The 6,000-nt window shown below is 33.9% G+C and overlaps 1 pseudogene; it reads right to left on the bottom strand.

The window, feature by feature from the left end:
- Positions 1–240: 240 nt before the first annotated feature.
- LOC111154361 overlaps positions 241–6,000 on the bottom strand; it is a 110,064-nt pseudogene continuing 104,304 nt past the window's right edge.

Here is a 6,000-nt window from a genome sequence, read left to right as displayed (position 1 = left end):
CCCCAGGGGGCTGGTCCAATCTTAACTCTTGATGTTACAAAACACACCAAATGCTTCTCTTGCATTCTTTCTGCTGCATTTTCTTTATTTCAAGCCACAGGCCTACTTGGAGGGTTATGCAGCAACTGGCTAATAAATAAAATCAGAGTCTCTGAATAGTGTCATCACATTAACAGACAATTCCTGGATTTTCTCACTAAGCAAAGAGCTCTCATTTTGGAATCCATGAGTTGGTATCATTTATGTGATACCTGAGATGTACCTTGCTCCGATTAACATCACCATGCTATTCACTACAAAAAAAAAAAAAAAAAAAAATGGGTAGACTACAGAAGATAACTAGGGTCACCGCTTTCCAAAGACTCAGTTGTAACCCAACCCCACTGACTTCATCACAGCTTTCTTCCATGTACTTAACAAATTTTACTTTCCTCAGCATTGGTCTGGGGTTCAAACCACTCCACTGAGGCCGCTGACAGATCCTCAGATTCAAGACTCCAACTCCTTCTGCAGCCCCTGCAACCCAGGGCAGTTGTTTTGGGTATCAAGGGATTCACCACTGGGATATACAGAATATCTTATTACAGCTGCATAAGGATTTTGTTGGTGGTTATTCCTCTGTCTACCTGCAAATGAGTGAGTGGAATTCCATAGTCACAGGGATCCAAAATCTCCCATGTTTGGAAACAAACAGCTTCTAATTCAACAACAGCAATATGGCATTTATTGGTGAACTGGGTGAGCCCACAGTTGATCCCTCTCACACTAGGCTCCCATTAAGGTGTATATAACCCTGAAAACCTGGGGACAAAGTAGCAGCCATAAGAACTATCTACTTCTTTAGCAAGTTTTTCAATTTCCTCTGAGGTCTTTATAATTCCAAGATTGTCTCCTAGCCAGCAAATAACAGCATCAGCTATAGGTACAGAGCCTGCCAATGCATAATACACTGGTTTATCTCTGCCAACCTTATAACTCACTGTGGTCAGAAGGCCATGTTCAAGAAATGCATACTGTCTATATTACATAGTAAGAAACAGCCTGCTCCATCTTTTGTTTTGTCCATCCTGGAAGCACATTTGCCCCACCAATGCAGCAGACTGGTCCCCCAAACACCCAGATATTGGTACACCTTCCAAGGCCCCAGGTTTCATTAGGCCACAGATCTCAGAAGAACTCCAGACATTTGGAAGAGTTTTCATTGGAATTTCGAAAAATTTGCAGAGCTCTTTATCCCATTCCAGAGAATGAATGTCAAAAAGCATTATCCTACTGGCATTGTTATATCTGTGCAATGGACACCTCCACTGGCCTCTCCTGTCAAACTCCAAATAAACCATGAATCAATGGTCCCAAAAAGAGCACTATCTTCTTCAACAGCCTTTTGGACTTTTCTCAATTGTCAAGGAGCCAACAAAGTTTCACTGAACAGAAATAAGTGCTAAGTGGAAGGCCTGTCTTGGAATTCTTTTACTAAGATTCTCAATGGTAGACCAGGTTCTTAGATCATGCCACACCGCAGCATCCTAGAGAGACTCTCCAGTTAACTCGTCTCAGACTATAGTAGTTCCCCTCTGATTACTGACACCAGTAGCCTTTAGGTTGGAAATATCAATATTGAGCTGTCCAAGTTTCTCACATGTTTTCTCTATATACTCATAGACAAACTGCAGAGTTTCCTTCTGGTCTTGTTCCACCCATCCTTCTCTTGGAAACTCTTATTTTATTTCCATTTGATGATGACTAAGTAGTTCAGCTGTTTTTGAATTGAACACCAAAAAGCGTGTTGAGCTGATACCCTGGTCCACAGCCCCCACCAATGGCCCCAAACTGCTTTTTTCTCCGTGGCTATCATGAAACCAGCTTGAAGTGAGCGGTCTCTTGTGGCTTGTTTCCCAGGTGACAGTGGTGGGCGGGGGAAGGGCAGGCCTCCAGACCGGAAGACAAGGCGGCGCGCTACTACAGGATCCTCAAAATTTCAAGGTTTCTAAGAGGATGAAAAACATGTTGTTTCTCTCTCTCTCTTTTTTTAATAGCGTTTTTCTGCTATGGTATTTTAAGTTCCATGAGTAAAACTAATTACAACAATTACTACCTTTGACATGTCTACCTATATATTACCTACTCATACTTGGGACATTGCATGGCACATATTAATCACTATTTCAAGTTTTCTTTTAAAAAAAAGATGCCATTATATAATAAATGCAGGGACATAATTTCTGAGGTTTTTTTTTTTTTTTGTATTTATTAACAAGTGTAATTATGCCTACTCACATCAGCAGGCCACAGAACTAATAGTGTGCTGGCAAATATTTAACCCACATTCCCAAGATAAAAAAGCCTTAATTTGCAAATTTGCTAAGTTCCGTGGTCAACTATGGATGATTCCAAACTATTCATGAGATGTTGCTGAATGGTGTATACTGGAGGAAATGAGAATAGTCAGTTTTCTTGAACAAGTATATTCTTGAACTAGTACTATATATACAAGCTGATATGTGATAGTCGCCATTGTTTATATCACAAATCAAAAATCTTAAAAAATAACAACCTAAAATACCCTTGCAATTAAGGATTTTGCAAGCATTTTCTCCAAAACTGGATTTCATTTCTTTATTATATATTCTGCATTTGCATCTACTTACTCGTTTTTATTCTAGGATTTTGCCAGCACTGGCTTAGAACTAGATGGGCAAATACTTGGTACATGCGCCATCTCTGTTCTCCACAATATCTTTGTATGTATCATATACATAACTACAGTCCTTCCTCCTCAGACTTAAATCCATCATTCTTCTCCACACAGCACTCCAGAAAGCCATTTCCAATTAAATGTCATTTGACAAGTGGTTACAGCTGCTTTGCCAATCTCACATACTCTTGTTAATACTAACAATGACTAACACTTATGGAATCCCTTGCAGAGCAGGGCTCTAAATACTTTTCGCATAATCACTCATTTAATCATCCTGCCACCATTAAATAAGTTCTATTTTTAAATCTTTTTTTACAAGTAATAAAATCAAGAAACAGAGGTTAAGTAAATTTTGCTAGTCTTATAAATGGAAAGCCTGGAATCATAACCAGACATTTTTCCTTTTAAAATATTTTTTCTAGAGGTCTTTTAATCAGTCACTCAGATTTTGAATTCTAAGCACTGAACTGAATTTTTCCTAAAATAGTAACAGAAAAGCTAGACTGGCTGTTTCATTCATGCTCTATCTCCCTAAATGAGTTGCTCTTATATTTTTTTAGGCATAATATCAATTAAGTACTACTTTTCTAATCCTTCATTGATATTCTGTATTTCAAAGTGGCATAAATGCATGTTTTCATTCTTATTTTTTTGACCTATATTGTGTTTACTTTATTATAATTTCAATAAATATCATTATATACCTAACCAGGTGTTTATGTACAAATATATAACACATTTGAAGAAAGTGAAAAAAAAATATTTTTTTTAAATAAGAAAATTAGAGGTCAGTGGTGAATTGAATAGTGTTCTATAGGTACAGTAGTTTTAGATAACACTGAATAATTTTTAGAGTATCTATTTCAATTCTTCTTTACTATTCATCATTCTGAAATTTAAGAAAGTTTTAAGCATTCTTAAATGCTTAAAGTCACCTAAAACATGTTTTGAGTATAATGTATAATATGTAATATAGTATGTGTTAATGTAATACATGAGATATATAATATATATTAAGATAATATATAATAACATATTACATATATAAATATATATCTTTTTCTCTATGGATCTCTTATCCTACAACCTTGCCCTTGCATTTTTTTTTTTAAGATTTTATTTATTTATTTGAGAGACAAAGATTGTGACAGAAAGCATATGAGAGATGAGCTAGAGTATAAGCAGGGAGGAAAGGGAGAAGCAGGCTCCTCACTGAGCAGGGAGCCCAATGTGGTCTTGATCCCAGGACCCCAGGATTATGACTTGAGCAGAAGGCAGAAGCTTAACCAACTGAGCCACCCAGGTACCATTGCTCTTGCATTCTTTCCCCTCTCTGGGATTTTTTTTTTTTTTTCCTTCTATGGATACTATTGGAATTAGGTGTGGTATTAATAATCTGTCTTAGAAAATGATTTTTTTTTTTTTTTTTTTTGCAGTGGGCTCCATTTTTTGGTTTTTTCTTTTTGAGAAAATCATCAGGGACCTGATGGAGTTCTAAGGTATCATCTGAAAAAAGCCAGATGTCTACCATCCAGATATGTGTCTTATTATAGAGCTCTTGTTCCATCAATCCTTTTGTTCATCAGAAAGATTGACTCCCAACAGTTCAATATATGGAACACAACATTTTACTAAAAGACAAATGTAATTAGCTACTAGCAGAAAACTGACTTTTATCCTAGCCAGGGTATGTTAAAGAACACAAATCTGTCTTCAAGTCATAGTTAATTGTAAAATAACATATTTGCTATATCTTAATATAGTTAGAATGCTATTTCTTTGTCATCCTAATGTTTATGAGGAAAAAATTATAACATATTATTGTGTAGTAAACTTTTAAGAAATTTTAAGAAACAAAATATCTACTTTTTCTTGTTTCATTCTCTAAGTATACCTTTTCATTATTATATAGACAATGAAATTTTGATACAAGTATATTGTGATGGAATTATTCCTGCTTTTGTGTTTCTGAAAAGTTATTTATTTGCCTTCATTTAAATATATATTAAATATTATATTTTATTATATTTTACTTTTTTTTTTTCAGGAAGATAATTCTAGGTACCTAAGTATTTTTGTCCTCTCAATACTTAAATATGTTCTTTTACTATCTTTAGCTTTATGGTTCTGACTAGGCATCTGCTGCTTTTCTGGTTTTTGTTCCTTTATATATAGCATTTCATTTTTAAATAGCTGTTTCTAATTTTCCTTTTATTATTGGTTTAAAGCAATTTGATTATGATGTACATCAGTCTCTTTTGCTTATGGCTTATTAAGCTTTTTGGACTTGCAAGTTTATATTTTTTTCATTGTTTTAAATATTTTTAGATGATATTTATTAAAATAATTTTCCTATCCCTTCTCTTTCCTTCAAATATTACAGTTATACAGATATATGGTCCAGAACCTACTGAAACTGTATTCAATATTGTTGAGTTTTTATTTCTCTGTGTTATATTTCAAATAATTTCTACTTCTATATTTTAAAGATCATTTTTCTGTTATGCCTAATTTGATTTTTTTAACTACAAATCAGTGGTTTTAAAAGTTTCAGATGCTTTCTAAAAATATATAGTATTCTGAATTGAGCTTTTTTCAAGTATCTTTCATATCTCCATTTTATACACTTCAGTTTTCCTATATCTTATTGAATATCTAGAACATAATTATAACTAATTTTGATGTCTTATATATCATCTCAAATATTTATTCTATAATCAAATATTCATGTGTCAGTTTCAATAGTTTTTTTTCTTTTTTTTAAAATTGTAGTTATCTACTTCTTTAGGTAAGTAGTTAATTTTTTTTTTTTTACATGATAACATTTGGATATTTTATCCTTAGGGATAATGTATATTCTCATATTATTTTAAATGTTTTCCAGGGTTTTTTGTCTTTTTTTTTTTTTCTTCCCCCCTTGGATGTGTTTAAGTTATTTGGAGTGACTTTGATCTTTTGAGATATTTCCATGCAGTATTTAAAGTAGGACTAGAACATTTACTCTAAGGCCAATTTTATTCATTATTGAGACAATAGCCTTTTGTATAGTCTGATGGCCTATATTTACAAGTTTTTCCACTTTGATAGAAAGAAACAGGAATTCTTGATGCTCTATTTGAGCCATAAGCATTGTTCTTTCTACTTCTTTCAGATGTTTTTTTATTCAGCCTTGGATATTTTCCCTGCATACATGTGTGTATTTGTCACCACTCAGGTGAAGACTTGAAGGCACTCTCTGGAGAACTCCATAGTTGTTTCTTTCTCCCTCACCCAACCACTCCCTCATTCTCCTGTACAGGTCT

The sequence above is a fragment of the Enhydra lutris genome, unplaced genomic scaffold (assembly GCF_002288905.1).
Source record: "Enhydra lutris kenyoni isolate GAN:26980312 unplaced genomic scaffold, ASM228890v2 scaffoldscaffold37, whole genome shotgun sequence".
In the NCBI taxonomy this organism is placed as follows: Eukaryota; Metazoa; Chordata; class Mammalia; order Carnivora; family Mustelidae; genus Enhydra; species Enhydra lutris.
This window is presented reverse-complemented; position numbering and strand designations above follow the sequence as displayed.